This window comes from Eublepharis macularius, chromosome 1 (assembly GCF_028583425.1).
Source record: "Eublepharis macularius isolate TG4126 chromosome 1, MPM_Emac_v1.0, whole genome shotgun sequence".
In the NCBI taxonomy this organism is placed as follows: Eukaryota; Metazoa; Chordata; class Lepidosauria; order Squamata; family Eublepharidae; genus Eublepharis; species Eublepharis macularius.
The window spans coordinates 13,513,639-13,529,148 of record NC_072790.1 but is presented as its reverse complement, the minus strand read 5'-3'; the positions used below and the strand labels follow the sequence as shown (position 1 = coordinate 13,529,148).

At 43.8% G+C, this 15,510-nt stretch overlaps 1 protein-coding gene across 2 annotated transcripts in view; it reads left to right on the top strand.

The window, feature by feature from the left end:
• The window catches only part of PLCB4 (phospholipase C beta 4), a 263,529-nt gene that overhangs the window by 100,298 nt on the left and 147,721 nt on the right, over positions 1 to 15,510 (top strand). Inside the window, exon 1 of one of the 2 annotated variants that reach the window (XM_054975775.1) lies at positions 3,193 to 3,212. The exons of the other annotated variant lie outside the window; for it this stretch is intronic. The gene's annotated coding sequence lies outside the window, so the exon portion shown is untranslated. Of the gene's footprint in view, positions 1 to 3,192; positions 3,213 to 15,510 lie in introns of those variants that run through there. 2 annotated transcript variants of the gene reach the window in all.

Sequence of the window (15,510 nt, the reverse complement as noted above, 5' to 3'; positions counted from 1 at the left end):
ATATGAGGGCTGTATCCACCCTTGCTGTGATCAGTCCATAGTTCAGACCAAATTTCCTGTTCCAAAAGAAGACCTTTCCTCAAAGGCTCAGAGTAAAAGGTTAAATCCAAGCTGTGACCCTTTTCATGCATGGAGCCCATCACTATTTGAGAGAGGCCCAGAGTTACCAAGTCCTGAGCTGGCCCTAAGGAGGAACATTTATTGTGTATGTTGAAGTCATCCCAAAATGAAGTCACTCAGAACTATCAGTCTTGGTGTCTCCAGCGCCATGTCCGAAAGCATCCCAGCCACCTCAGAAAAGGGGCTTCCTGGAGTGCTAGGTGGTCGGAAGACTAGTAGAACATGCAGTCTATCCTTAGTCCCCAATGTAAGGAGCATTGTTTATAACACTGATGTTTGCTAAGAGCCAAGCCACAAGTGACGCCTGACACAGGTTGGACACTTGTCAGCTTCCCTCAAGTTTTGATGGGAAATGTAGGCATCCTGGTCTTGCAGCTGTAATGGAGAGCCAAGCTGTAAAACAGGATGCCTACATTTCCCATCAAAACTTGAGGGAAGCTGACAAGTGTCCAACCTGTGTCAGGCGTCACTTGTGGCTTGGCTCTATGTTTGCCCTGGGAAATACAGGTTGAGTTTGGGGCATAAAAGACAATACTGCATCTTGTTTCTTGATCTATCTTAATTTGATATTTGAAATGAACTTTATAGATGTGTGTGTTCATACACAGACACCTATAGATACCTATACATACATGCACACTGTGTTTGATTTATTTTATTGATTGTTGAGGGATTTGACAATAAGTTTTGTACTGTAATGTACCCAAGCTAAAAAGTTGACTGAACTGAGCAACGGGGGGGGGGGGGGGGGATTATATCTTTTTTCGAATATTCTACAACTTGATATATTCCTCAACCTTAATGAAGTCAATTGATGGTTGTTGTGGGTTTTCCGGGCTGTACTGCCGTGGTCTGGGCATTGTAGTTCCTGACGTTTCACCTGCAGCTGTGGCTGGCGAAATGTCAGGAACTACAATGCCAAGACCACGGCAATACAGCCCGGAAAACCCACAACAACCATCGTTCTCCGGCCGTGAAAGCCTTCAACAATACATCGAAGTCAATTGACATGTGGTGTTTTACCCCCCTCCCCAATATTTTATGAACTGCAGTGTACATGGAGTCATTTCTCATGACTTTTCCCCCCAGATTGCATTGAATGGGAAAGTGAAATGCATCTGTATGATGAAACTGCCAAAACTATAGTTTCTTCTCTCCTTGATGCTGTTTTATCCCTATACTGCCAAAGGGAAATACTTGATGAAGTGTAGATTTTTTTTCTTGGCAGCTGGTGGTATGCTTAGCGCCGCCTCCAAGGTTTTTAATCTGTATGATTTGGTTTGGGTCTGTTTGACCCGCACATCAGATTAGCAAAGTAGATTTTTGTTGTTTGCAAAAGGGTTTTGAGCATTAAAGAAGTGTTCACGTTCACAGAGATACATTGGGGCGTATATGCAAAGTGCCGTCTTCCTTTCAGAGGGATACCTAGATTCCGGATCAGAGACCCTAATCTTGGTGACTTGTGCTAGTATATCAGAGGTATTGTATAAAATGAAACAATATGATACATCTGGTTGCAGTCCATTTTGAATGCATGCCTTCTGAGAGTAAAGATTAATGAACGTTTTATTAGAAAGGCCTCTTTGCTTTTCCCAGCTGGCCTTTATATAATCTGATAATGCCACAAAAATTGATAGTAAAACTGTACCTAATGAAACCCACTGTGGTCCCCATCCCCCCCCCCCCGGTACTAATGTACGGCAGTGCTTTGTTATTGTAGAGCTGATCGGAGCCTAAGATAATTCTAATATTTTTGTGTGACTTAATTCGACAGGAGTTGCTTAGGTTTGTAGCGTTAAGAGTGGCAAACTTAGCCTATGCCGTGTCTCCTTATTTCTAGGCCTCCGTCAGCAGCTGTAACAAGTAAGGTACCCAATCTTTATTATGCTCAAACTGACGTGAGTTGACAGCACTTATCGCAGGCCCCAACTCACTCTGAGAAGGTTTCCATGGCGATTAATGATGTCAGAGAAAAGTAGCATCCGAGCGCTGTTTGCTGTTAGGTAATGTTACACAGGAGATGTAATGGCCTTCAGAAAATAGAAAAGACAATAACGGCTTCCCTCCAGTAGTAAAACAATGGGCGCTGTGAAAAGTGTTCTCTCAATGAACCAGAACGATTGAGCCACGGGGCATACGCACAGATTCGGCTGACTTTCAGGAACAGTCATAGCCACAAACAGTTATTGTGTTATAAAGATCGTATTCACTCTTGCTTCTGTTTGGGGTGGTCTCATTGTCTCTAGGTAGTTTTTACTTTTATGTTGGCAGCAGTACATTAATGTAAGAATTGTACAGTGGTGGTTTCCTGACTCTCTCAAAATTTTGCTCTATAATGAAACAAAAATGTTAAATAATGTAGATGTTTACGTACTAGCCGTTAAAATGGCAGGTAGGGCTTTGTTGCATTCAATATTTGGGAGGAGGAGGCTTTGAAAAAATTCAGACCAGGTTCTCAGTTGGATGCCATTTTGAAAATCACGGCCAGTTTGACCAGTTTACGTGTCATAGGGCCAAGCTACAAGTGACGAATGGCACGTGAACGGCAAGGGAACAGACTCACGTGTATGCCTCCCTGTTCACTTGCGCTCCACTTGCGCTCCACTTGATCACGTAGTGACGAATGACACTTGAACGGCAAGGGAACAGACTCACGTGTATTCCTCCCTGTTCACTTGTGCTCTACTTGCGCTCCACTACGCGATTGAGTGGAGTGCAAGTGGAGGGCAAGTGAACAGGGAGGAATACACGTGAGTCTGTTCACTCGCCGTTCAAGTGTCATTCGTCACTTGTAGCTTGGCTCATAGAGAACATTCGCATGTTGTTCCTTTATGAATTCTTTCAAAGATAAAATATAATGATAAAACGTGGAGTCTGGTTTTTCTCTCCTTCCTTTTCGTAATGATTAAGTGGGAAGATGTTAATAAAATATTTAAGGGCTCTTGTGTTAATTTCGAGTCAGCAGCATTGTGAAGGTTTTCATTTTCAGTTCGTTATCTAATATCTGCTTTGTTTTAGCTCTGTGAAGAGGTGAAGAATAAACAGATTGTTGTTTCCACCAGGATCCTGCTGGCAGATGCGACACACAAAAGGTGATTCATCGTAGGTTAAACAGAGCATCTGTGGCAAAGAAATGCTGATATTATAAGCCTCAGGTTTAGTGCCCCAGTGATCATTAACTGTGGTCTTCACAATACAAAATAAAACTTGTACATTTGTGTCATGTGGTAGCAATGAATACGTAACCCAGAAGAATATAGCAGGAGAGGTATCACTGTTGCAAGATGTTTACATAACTAATATTTTTATCTTGGTTAAAGGCCATGTGACTCTGGTAGGATAGCGCTGCTTTATGAGTGGAAGGGCTGGTAGAGTTACATAATGCAGCATGTGGAAGGACAGCAGCAAGCTCTTCATTTTTTAAAGAGAAGATGCTAGACTATGCTTTTTGTCTAACTCTAGAAGAAAAAAACCCTTTTAATAATAATAATAACTGCACTTATATACTACTCTTCTCTAGATTAGTGCCTCAACCAAAGCAGTGAACAAGTTAGTGTTGTTATTATCCCCACAATTCAGCTGGGGAGCTGGGGCTGAGAGGAGTGGCTTACCCAAGGCCACCTGCTGAGCTCATGACAGTAGTGGGATTCGAACCAGTAGAGTGCTGATTCACAGCCGAACCACTTAACCACTGTGCTACAGCAGCTCTGCAAAAATTCCAAACTTTTATCTAAGTTTGGAATTTTTGTAAAAAAACCCAACTTTTCTGCATGTATGTATTACTCAGGCTTGATTTAATTGCAAAGCACGTAATACAACGCACAGGTTTGTATACCACAAGCTTTTATTTTCTGTGTTTTTTTCCCTGGGAACTAAATCAGAGAGGTAGAGCAGAGCAGACTTGTGTGGAAATGTGTTCTAGCTTTATTTATTTATTTATTTATTTGATTTATATTCCGCCCTCCCCACACCAGCAGGCTCAGGGCGGATATACAATTAAACAACACATTAAATAATTAAATAAACAACACATATACAATTAAAACACATTAAATAATTGATACCAGTTAAAACCATAAAACAGTCAAACTTACACAGTTAAAAATACATATATATATACATAATCATAATGGCACAGCAACCAACTGGCCGACCTTCACCCATCTCTAGAGCATCATACTGGGGACTGTTTGCTAGATGGAGGTACTGCTAGTAGGGAGGGCATATTCTGCAATCTACTGGCCAGGGGGCTCCACCTAGCACCGCCCATATGCCTGGTGGTCTTGCAGGCCGGGCGATAACAAATCCTGCTGGGCCCTGGTCTTGTTAGATAGAGCTTTCCACCAGGCTGGGGCCAGGACTGAGAAGGCCCTGGCCCTGGCCGATGCCAGGCGGGCCTCGCTGGAGCAAGGGACCCTTAGCAGATAGAGTGAAGAGCCCTTTGGAGTTCACATGGGGAGGGGCTTGAGTTTTTTACCTTGTGAATGCTGACTCTGTCTGGTTTTGCACTCACACGGAAGCAGGCCTTGTTCCCCAGATGTGTTCCTGAAACCTGCTGTGATAAACTCGTTTTGTTCATCACATTGGGCACTAGGCATTTATGGCATATCAGGACAGGATCACCATGGCTATGGCAGAGCCTCGCCAACATTCCTTATTGGCTCACTGGTGTGCTCCCTGATTCATTGGACCAGAGCAAAACTGCAACAGTGCATGGGTTGAGTATGCATATTTGCTGTGTAGTACACTAAATTGCACACTTTGAGTTTATGGGATGCTTGCACGAAACATGAGCTGTGGTTAAGATTATGGAGCAACTGCTGCGTACTGACATGTATGGGATCATGAATTATCTCAGCTGGCAAAGCAGGAAAGACACCATGCGCTGTATTTTTTAGAGTACGTACTAAAGCTTTCTGTTCTCAGGTATGGGATTTTTCTCCATTTCCCCAAGATCTTTATGTGAAGTGGGGAATTGTCAGCATTTGTACTTGTTTTTTGTTTAAGTTGATGATGACATGGCTGGTAGCTTATGCCTTACTATCTAATGGACTTCATGAATATTGAACTGAAGTAGAGATATTGCTGGATTTGGGGCAGAATCTGAACTTGGCAGTAACTTTGAAGTATGGTCAGCAAACTCTGTGCCAGATTTTCATATTGATGCAACTGGAGTTCATTGCGGAGTCTCTGTGGTTTTTGAATTCTCCTTTTCCTCCTTTAGTGCCCGTAGACTTTGCTTAGCCTTCATTGGCATCTGTAGACACTGGTGTGAGCTACCTATATCATTAGCACATGCTGATGCTTACCATCATACATACAGGTTGTGGCCTTGACTTGAAGGCCCTAGTATGTACTGATTGATAACCCTAGTAGATGCTGGCATCTTGTGATCTAGGACATGCCAAACAAAGTCATGTGATTCGTTATCGGGTTTACTGATTTCTTGGATAATACTCTGGAATGAGTAAACTTGCAGTGAAATCCTAAGCAGAGTTACTGCTTAGGATTTCACTCTTTGTAGCTTAACCAGAAGCTTTTGCTTATCTCCAAGACAAGCAAAGTTGGTTTCACATAAGCTCTACCCTGTCTGTGGTTTATAGCATTGGAAAAATTGAACATCGTCAGGTTGCCCTGGTTTGTTGACATATTTGGCATAAGGAAATTAAGCGTGCTTAAGATTCCAGTTCCATTTGCTTGCTTGGCAAGGAAGAAAAAGTCATGGGTGTTTGGGGGGAAAGAAACTTGCTCACAACCTACCTGTAGAAACTGCTATATGCTGCTGAGTAGAGGAGAACACCTTGCCGAAGCATGAAGTTTGGAGCCACTGAGTCATTGATGAGCTCTGTATAACTGTATGTAGGAAAAGGAGCAAACCCAAGCACCTCAGAAAAAGGTACCCATGAGGTGAGGTTTTTAAAAAATACTTTACCTGTTAAGGCAGAAAAACAGACACACGTACAGGAACAAGTAGTGTGGCAGAAAGCTGATGAGCTGGGCTTGGCTGCTTGTTTTGTACTGTATGCAAAGAGTGCCTGTTGCAATTAATTTAAAAAAAAGGCTCCAGGAGCAGTTTTGCACCAGGCCCTGTTTGCATGCAGCACAGAACATACTTTTTTGTTACGACGGTAATTCATTCTGAAGGTGTCCTCGGTTATTCCACTGAGTAACAGCCATATGGTTCCCCTGAGACAGGATTAACTGATTTTAGGAGACCAAACACCCCCGTCCGTGATGGCGCTGAGAAACATATTCACAAATTATAGCAGAACTATTCTTCATTGTCGGTCTTCTTCATTGTCAGTCTTCTTCATTGTCGGTCAGTAGAAGAGAGCGCTCCACCCCGCACAGCACCTGGGTAGCTGTTTCCCGCAACGAACAGCTTGTCCTCTGGGAGGGGTGGCACCCTCTCCCCTCAGTTTCTCTTTTGGCACCAGCTGCGGAGGAACGTCTGTAGCAAATCTCTTTCTTTCAAGGGCTTTTGCATCACCTGTAAAGAGAGGAAGAAAGAGAAGAAATTTGTGAGAATATGGCTGAAAAAGCATTATTTAAAAAGTGCACATAACGCACTCACCGTGTCTCATCTGTTTGGGAGAACGTACCCATGTTTGTTTTTTATTTATTACATTTCTAGACTGCCCTCCCCGTCAGACGGGTTCAGGGTGGTGTAACAGCATACAATTTGCGTTATATAGTTTAAAAACAATAAAAATATTATAAATAAACATTAAAACACTATTCCATATACAATAAAATTTCTCGATTGGCGGAATAAATATTAAAATACAGCATTTTAGGCACAGGGCTTAGTTCTTACATAATGACCTGCGTCACACTTTACGAGCTCCTGCGTGGGTGGTGGACAGTCTTCAGTGGTATGGCTGGCGAGAGGACAGCCTAGCCCCCACCAAATGCCTGGCGGAACATCTCCGTCTTGCAAGCCCTCCTCTTGTTTCTGTACAAGAGGAGGGCATGACTCACATCGCCAGGGCAAAACTTTTCTCCACCCCCCCCCCCCCCCGCATTGAACCCCAGAATATTAGCAAAAATGGAGAGGGACAACACAGATACCATCCATATCACCATCTTTTGACCACGTCAGTTGTGGCTCATGGACAATACATCTGCCTCCTGAAGGCCAGCTATCTCTTGTTATAGCACCAGAGGAGGATTCTGCATCCCGACATTTTGAATCTTGTGGCATAGAGAATCTGCCGTACAAACCTCATGTCCTAGGCACTAAAGGACATCCTCAGTGCCAGAAAACCTTCTACCAGGGGGTTGTACACTCACAAGTGGAAGTCATTCTTCACTTTCATCACATCTCAGTGGATGGCCCCTCCCTCCAGTCCATTACTTACGATACTGGGATTCCCTCTGCAGCTGTACTCTTTTGGCTTAGCCCCCTCTATCAGGTTATATATCTTGCTGCCATCTCTGCTGCTCAGCCATTGATGGAGCATAAAAACATCTCTGCTCATCTCCTTGCCAGGCAATTCCTTTGGGGATTGGGCACGATACACTCCCTAGTACAATCACGTGCTCTTCACTGAGATCTGTAACTTGCTGTCTCACCGCTGGCCAAGAAACCGTTTGAATCAGTGGCCACTTGTGATGCACGACTTGTATCTTTTGAGACAACTTTCCTTATTGCCTCCTTCTCTGCGACTGAACTGGCCAGGCTATGGGCTGACCCGTCCTTTCTGAACTTCCACCAGAACAAGATCACTTGAGTCCCTTGATGTCAGAAGGGCACCTCCTCCTTTAGGTCTTTAAATCTTATATCATCCCATGTCACCATCGGCTGCACCTCCTCCTTTAGGTCCTTAAATCTTATACTGGGGCTCCCATGGGGCAACCTGTATCATTGCTGGATTCCACATGTCATTGAAATTTGTTCCCAACTGGTGCATAAACCATGCATGACCTAGTGGACACTAGAGCAGGTCTGTCACAGCATGCCTTCACCAAGGGTATTTCACTGCCCACCACTTTTGTGAAGCATTATGCATTCGATGCGAGAGCTTGCAAGATGCTTCCTTTGAGCAAGGTGTTCTTCATGCCACCCTCTCCTAGCAGCACCTGCACTCTCCTCCAGGTAAGCAAGCATACTAGTCTTCACCCATCAGTGCGATGCATCGAGACCACAAAGTGGAGATAAAGCACTGTCTTCCCTACCCGATTTTATCTACCCGATTTAAACTGATGGATAGTCACCACAATTGTCACCCACAATTGTTCAGACCATTTGAAACTCGTCTTGCAAATATGCCACTGTGTGATTCAAATTATCACTCTTTCCATTTCCTTGCCTGACCACTTTCAGCTTGATCAGCCAGTTATACAAGGAAGCTTGGCTTACGTAAATATTGACAAATATGGAGTTCACTACAGATACCAAGTCAAAAGTCATTTCTGTAATAGAAGCAATTTAAATGGACCAGAAGAAGCTAAATATAAAATGCCAATGAATTGTGATTACTTTATGTTTTAGTTGACATGCAAGGGAACATTTCTATAATATTTGGCTTAAAGAGAATACATACAGACACATGTACCTACTCTTAACACAATACACTGCTTATGTATTTCACTGCTTGTGAAAGTTTTCAGAAGAAAGGCTAGCACTCTTCTTTGAAATAGGAAGCATATTTAAACTTCATTGTAGTGGCACCTGTGCAGTCCCACATGGGTAGTGTCCATGTACTCAGGCCAGCTGCAGAGAACTATAGTTCAAGGGGGCCGGGGACAAAAAATAAAAGCAAAGTACTAAGTGTTGTACTGTAATAAGGAACAAGCTAAGGGCCACTACTAGAGGTGTGCACTTTGGGTTTCCGATTTGGATAAAATACCCGAATCAGACTCTGTAAAGATTCGGGATTCCCGAATCAAAGCTTCCCCGAAGCATTCGGGTTGCTTCGGGAAGCTTCAGGGTGAATTTAAAGGGCCCTTTCCCTGCCCCTTGCAAGCGGCAGGTCCCTTTATCAGCTGTCAGGCGGCGGCGGGGGATCACCCCCCCCCAGTGCCTGACAGCTGATAGTTTAAAGGGCCGCTTTCCTGCTGCTTGCAAGTGGCAGGGCCCTTTAAACACCCCACAACCCCCAGCCCCCCACCCCTCCTCAGGCTGGAGGAGGGCTTCAGAAGTTGCTCAGTAAAATGGTAGGATGGGGTAGGAACAACCCCAGTATCCTAGTATGCTACCTAATCCCCCCCCCCAAGGAACATGTCCCATACACATTCCCTAATGTAGTTACAACACTGACAACACCTTCGCAATAATGCATTCACTGTTAAAGTAGAAATTATCCCCCGAGGAGTCATCTGTGTCTGTACTAATTCCAGCTTTTGACTCTGTGCCTGTATCACTTACGGCTGCCTTAGCCGGTTTGTGCATGGTGCGTAGGTGTCTTGCTGTCCTTGATTCTGAACAGGCAGAAAGGTGCTGCCCAACAGCAGTGCCCACGAGAGAAGAAGAAATGGAAACAGCAGCAGCAAAGGGACAAGATCCCTAGAGAGCCTGAAGTGTGGAGGTTTTTATTATAGAGAATCCATCATAGATGCGTTGACACACACTCCTTCGGGGGAAACTACGTTTCATGGAAGCAATACTTTTGTCTTTGGCCAGTTGTTTTCTCTAGCAAGCACTCTTACCAGAATCCTTGTATAATCTCCTTCTCTGCTCAATGAAAAAAAGAAAAGTGTACACTTTCTCTGTGCTTTACTGGTAATTCTTCTTACAAAGAGAACTGGGGGCTTTGGAAACATGGTTTAAATCTGGTCAGCCTTAAGGAGTTTACCCGTCTGTTGGGAAGAAATCAGACACCCGAGGTCAGACAGGCCTGAAGGCAAAGATTCCAGCCATCCCTGGGTTCAAGGAAGTTTGGAAAGCAAGGTCTGATCAGTCAAACAATAGAGTCCAGTAGCACCTTTAAGACTAACCAGTTTTATTGCAGCATAAGCTTTCGAGAATCAAGTTCTCTTCGTCAGATGCATGATACAAACTGGTCAAATACAGAAGAGGAGGGGGGGAGGGGAGAGAAGGAGAGGAGGGACAAGATGCAATTAGGGGGGAGGCAACCAAAACATTCCTTTGCTAGTAAATGTAAACATCTCCTTTTGGTGTGTAGTCAGTTTGCCGTGTTAGTTTGCAGCAGTAAAAGCATCCAATTTCTATGTAGTATAAGCCCTCGATAACCACAGCTCTCCCTGCCAGATGCATCTGACAAAGAGAACTGTGGTCCCCGAAAGCCCACACCAGGCGTCACTGGGCTCCCCAGACCACGCCGCTGTAAAGGAAATCTGTTACCTGTGATAATGTGATAACCATTCATAGTCTCTATTCAGTCCCAGCTTGACAGCGTCAAATTTGCATATGAATTCCAATTCGGCAGCCTCCCATTGGATTTTGTTTTTGAAAGGTTTCTGTTGAACCACAGCGACCTTTAAGTCTTTGGTGGAATGTCCTGGTAGATTGAAGTGTTCTCCCACTGGTTTTTGGACGTTTCCATTTCTAATGTCAGATTTGTGTCCATTTATTCTTTTGCGTAGAGGTTGGCTGGTTTGTCCAATGTACAGAGCAGAAGGACATTGTTGGCACATGAGGGCATATATCAGATTGGAGGATGAGCAGGTGTAAGAGCCAGAGACTTTTGTAAATCAGAGCTTATTTCACCATCTGCATCGAAGTGGGCATCCCTTAGAATGAGGCCTTCTGTTGTGACTAGTTTCAGGTCGGTAGCCTTGTTGATCTGTAGTAGAGGTGCAAGATTCGTGTGCAGTAGCACCTTAAAGGCAAAAGGGAGCTCTGACTCTCGAAAGCTCATACCCTGGATATCTGGTTGGTCTTTAAAGTGCTGCTGGATGGGAATCTTGCTCTTCTGTTGTGAATATAACAGCATCAGCCCAAGGATATACACTCCTTTGCATCTGATGAAGAGAGCGCCAACTCACGAAAACTTTGCTGCAAGAAATTCGTGTTGGTCTTTAAGGTTCCCCTCAACTGCTACTTATCTTCACGAGCCCCTCCCTCCAAGAACTGGACCCTGATTTCATCGGAGGGCGTATCTGTGTGCTTTCAAGCTTTATTTGAAGCCACCTGAACAGTGCTCTCATCAGTGGCACACGGGAAAGATCAGCCCATTTAGAGTCAGTGTGAATTTCAAACCCCCTTTCCTCCCCCAGCTGGAGGGGTGATGCAGTTCAGCAGCCAGAGCTGAAGAGAGTAAACCTACTTCCAGTGAAGTGATAAGGTAGACAGGCATCTGCTTCACATCTTTAACCAGGCCGTTTAGATTACAGTTTTAACGTAATTTGAGCTATAGTGGACAATACCCTCTTGGGGTAAGGTGAAGATGCAGGCAGAATCTTTCCACTTATAGTTACATAATGGAAGTGGCTAGAGTGGCCTTTTTAAAAAATGAAAGCTGAGACTCCAGCGATTGTGGCAATCTACTGTTAGAATATTAGTTTGCAATAGTGCAACGGTAATACTGATTTAAGAAAAAACTCAAAAAGCTTTCTAGTGGCATGGCAGGTGAAAAATGCCGGGTGAATGGTGGCTTGCTGTGCGTATGTAAAGTCTGCAGTGATATTAATCCGTCATAAATAAATGCTGTGATTAAAAAAAAAGTCTGCCCTTTTGTGTTTGTCTCAGAAGTCTTTAATCAATGGCTTTCAATATGTCTGTATTGGCAGCACTTTGTACATGCCCATTTTGGAGGGGGAAAAATGATGCCAATGTGTTCATCAGACGTTGAAGTCATTCAGTGCCAATCGATCAGACCAAGTTATTGGCTCACGTCTGATTGGCTCTTTACAGCTTACTAAGTTTGACTAGTGAACATATTTAACATGAGATTTGCAGCTTCCCTAATTCCAAAGCAGAAGGTATCAGCAGCACTCTGCCAATTGATGCCACCTGGGATAAATCTAGGAGGTTACTCGCCTAGCTACACATCATCACTGTGAGGGCAATCTAGTCTTTTCTCTTGCAGCTAATGGGTGTCAGTCATGAACTTTGCATATGATGCTTTGGCCACTGACCTGCTGGAACATTTTACGTATCAGGCTTCCAGAATTACGGTAGCCCTTCGGGTTCAAGAAATGCAGGGCTGTATTCACTTATCCCTCTGTGCCTTTCTTGGATCAGCCGGAGGTCAAACAGTTTGTTGAAAAATTGAAGTCATTTTTGGAAGTCATTTTGAAGTCATTCTTCCTTCGTTCTGTTCCAAATCTAATCAGTTCCAGGAGATAACTGGGCATCTTCTTTTAGTAAGGGCATTAAAGCTGAAAATGAGTTTTGTAAATATTAGTTTATTTATTTGTTTAGGAGATTTTGATGCTGCCTCCCCAGATGCTGACTCCAGGCAAATTTTTATGCTGCCTCCCCAGAGTCCTGCTTGGAGTGACTTCTCCCAGTTCAGGTATATCAAAGTAGGAAAAGGACCTACACCCTTTCCAGTGTCCATGGCTCAGGGGGTCTTCAAGAGACACACAAAGCCTCTAGTATGTAAGTTCTGAGAGTAATCAAGGCAGACTGTATGGTGTGTATGGTGAATTTGATATAGTTAACCTTGAGCTCATTAGATAACATCTGATGGAAAAAGTTGGGGATGTCAGATGGCTGGGCATCTGCTTTTGTTGATGAGCATTATAGGATTCATTCCTGGGTCTTCGCTGAAGCTGCTTTGGCAGAAGCATTTCCAAGGGGCTTTCAACTGGACTGGGTGTTTCTGTCTTCAAGCAGCTGCCTTCAGAGGTATTTGTCTTCCCCGTACTTCTGCACACTGCTTTGGGTGATGCGTGGATCCCCCAGGAAGAAAAAGAAACTAGGATTTGCCTGTAAGTCTTCTTCCTCTGGTCAGAGCACCACTCTAGTCGCCCCTCTGCTGCTGTTGATCTGTGCTCAGACAAAGCACAGCCCCCCTAAAGCAGCACGTTTTATCCTTTCTAGACTTCCTGCAAGCATGTGACATCATAATCATATGGCAGGAAGTGGGGAGCCATAACAAGACCCGGACCATAGTCAACACACTGAGAGAACCAGGGACAGGAAGCACTATGCAAGCACCTTACAGAAGAACAAGTCAAGGGTCAGAACTGTGGCCGCATCCTCTCCACCACTTAGTGATCTCACCTCCTCATCCTGGCGTTCTCGTCAGTGTGCATGCAAAAAGAGGCAGGAGGCATGGATGCTATCCACATCCATCCACAATGAAGCCATTGGTGTTTGCAGTGTATCAGCTGGTACTTTATGACACACGTCATTGTCATGACTCGTGGTTAAAAAAAGTGGGAACATAAGGAAGTATGGATTTCTGTTTCCGTAGCAGTGGTCTGTCTGTCTATCTATGACATTTATAGTCCGCCTTTCTCATTGCGACTCAAGGCGGATTACATAGAGTCAGATTAGCGCAGTCAATATCAAGGACATAGGATAAATAAATGCAAGTTTACAAAGATACAACATTCGTAAAAATTCCCATAAAAAGTTGAGGAAACGCTGAATAAGCAATTCTAGGACTGACATTAGACAACATAGAAACTATCCAGTAGGGTCATACTTAAAGCAATAGGTAGTACCTAAGGCAACATAGGGGTGAAGTCTGTGGTCTCTAACTCATTAGTAAAGCATCCCTTTGAGATCATCCACCCTACAATACAGCCCTCCTATCTGTGTATCTTGTTTCTTGCTGGCTTTCCCCTGATGGGACCCTTGGATAATGAGGATATTTCTGTTAGACATCATGAGACCATGAGAAAAGTGTTGGGATATAAATCCCTATATATATATTATGTAGGATGTGACTGTGCAACTTAAGGCAAAACATGAATGTGAATTCGGTGCATTCCAATATGTTTCTCTCCTTTCCAGTTCACCATCTACTACAATACCTTTCTGTAACTATTTTCTAATGAACTGGATTAGAACTGGTTGGTATACCCCTCCTTCTGAAGTATATCCCTGCTTTAGAAGATGAGGTCAGAGGAGGACTAAATCTTTAATCACTCCATGTTCTGTTCTCTGTAAATCTAAGTGCACAGTTTGCAATTTAAGTTGCAATTTCTTTGGATCCGATTGTCCATGCAAGCAAGATCGGTTTGTATCCTTCATTGAGACTTTCTCAGATGCTGGATATAGAAACTGAATAATTTAATTTCCTTGCTGAATTCTCATGGTATTTTCGCCTTGGGAATTTGTTTCTCTGCAGCATCGTCATGCTGATCGTTCCTTGGAAAGTTTCCAAAAGGAGTTGAGCTGAATCATGAAAACTTAAAAGTAGCCTTGGTAATCCTCTGTTTTCCTTTCTCTTAGCATTGTTTAATTTTGCCGTCCTGTTAATCTGGTCTTTTCTTCTTGGTGGAAGAAAATTAGTGTTCCGATCTAAACTCACAACTCAAAATGTGGATTTTACTTTAGATAATGAGCAATCCTGGTAGTTCAGTTTTCTTTTGATCAACGCTGAGCTGGTACCAACGTCCATTGGATGGCCTGAGTTGGCCACGGCCAGCCCAGTGCCCTTGTAGAGTTGCCAGATCCCTTGAGGCTTGCAGGGCTGAGCCTGGCACCTCAGGGGGTTCCACCTGTGAGAGGGAAGAGGAACAGCTCACCTGCACTTTTTTTTTTAAGGCATCAGTTTGATTTGATTTGATAGCCTTGGCAATAAAAAATTAAACAAGCCTTTCAAAAGTTACATCCCTGCTGCAATTCGCAAGGATAGCTGTCAGGTTCTGGCAGTTAGATCCCCCTAGTACTCCACTGCACAACCTCCAGGGTATGAATTAAAGTTACTTTATTAGAGATCCATCCGCATCAGCATACACAGGCACGGGTATTGGCAGAAGTGACGTGTAGAAGTTTGGAGGGGTTAGTTATAGGGTGAGTTCCCGCCTGTAGGATTTGGACAGTTAGGATTCTGGTGCGAAGGAGCCAGGAAAGGGGGGGGGGGGTTGAGATAGGAACCAAGAAGGAGGAGAGAAGCAAAAAATGAAGTCATTTTTAGTTCCCAGGCTCAAGTCGGCACTCAAGGACACATTCTCAAGCAGCTGTGAAAATGAAAGTAGACACCACAGTAGGCACCTGTAAGATAAGCAACTCCAAGCCAAACAGGCCACCGATATGCAACTTCACGTACTCTCAGAGGATCAGTATAGAGCACGGAATACAGAAAAAATACTCATGGCAGATATGTAGGCAGACATATATGACAACAGCTTCTCCTCCAAGCCACTTGTTCTCATAAGTAAACAGAATTTAGAAAAGGAGCCTAATTTTTGTGGGAGCTCAAGCATTCTTCCTGTGATTCGCATTAGAAAGTCATAAGGATCCAACCCATCATGTCTACCCTTTAACTATATTAAAAGATGGGTTGTGCAGGATCTTATGTTTAA